This window comes from Aplysia californica, unplaced genomic scaffold (assembly GCF_000002075.1).
Source record: "Aplysia californica isolate F4 #8 unplaced genomic scaffold, AplCal3.0 scaffold00883, whole genome shotgun sequence".
Classification (NCBI taxonomy): Eukaryota; Metazoa; Mollusca; class Gastropoda; order Aplysiida; family Aplysiidae; genus Aplysia; species Aplysia californica.
The window spans coordinates 1-1,174 of record NW_004798153.1 but is presented as its reverse complement, the minus strand read 5'-3'; positions in this window follow the sequence as shown (position 1 = coordinate 1,174).

The following is a 1,174-nucleotide window of genomic DNA, read 5'->3' as shown; positions in this document are numbered from 1 at the left end:
TTTTCCTTAACACTTCCACATTGGTGACCCTGTCTGTCCATCTGATCCTCAGTAACTTTCTTAGACACCTGTTCAAGAAAACCTTGTCCTATAAAGACAGTCGATAAATTTATTGTAATATCATATTTATTTAAGGGTACTTTACTCCACCTCCATCCCCTCCAAAAACCACCACCGAAAAGAACAAGAACAATATTTCTGTTCCAATCGTGCAATTTCAACACAATCAAAATAGCCTTTTACCCTAATAAGTAACAGGCGAAGACTTGAGACTTTGGGTATTAAGGTCAATAGAAGTCTTACAGTACTTTTCTTGGTATCAGTAATCGTAAGGCTATTCAAAAGTTAGACTCTCCGAATTTTGCGTCAGTCACGTAAGGACTGAAGCAAGTGGGTGGAAACCTTGGAAATTCCTCAAATAACTCAAGTTTTAAAAAAACGCATTTGGGGTTGGAACCAGCGCCACCTAAACCATAGTCCCAGCTTGATATCAACTGAGCTAACAGCAAGTCGTTGTTCATCCCTATGGAAACAGGCGGATGATGCTGGACGTTGGATTTGCGTCAAATTTTGGATCAAACCATCGAAGGTTCAAAATTGTGGAATGTTTACTTCTTTACTTTAATTACCCTACGATATTTTTATTAGTGTGGGTATTTTTACGATCCCATTGACACAGTTTTGAACAATTAGTAGATTGGCTTCTATGTTGCCAGAATTAGGGCCATCACGAGGGATACAACATCCTAGCAGAAAGGCCAAGATACAGTTGAACCTGCTATAATCAAGGCCGGTCCTAGACAATCAATACTGTACGAACGATTACTTCCCACTAACGCGACCTCCACTTTGTGTTTTTCTATGATACAATAGTGACCTTGCCCAAGGAGTCCACCTGTATAAGACAACCACTGTTTTCATCGACACACGTCTATGGGAAAATTCGACCGAACTCTATGAAAAGGTTCCCTTCATAGGAATCGAACTGGGGTCTCTTTCGGGCGTCTAACCGCTACATCACATACGTGGGCTTGTTCATCGCTTAACGGTTTTCTTGTTATGTGATCAGAACAATGATGATGTCTTATGTTTAGACTTGGAGAAGCAGTTTGTTGTTAACGTCTTTGTATTTCTTCCTTCAAATGGGAACGCCTTTTTTTCTTATGTGTCTAAA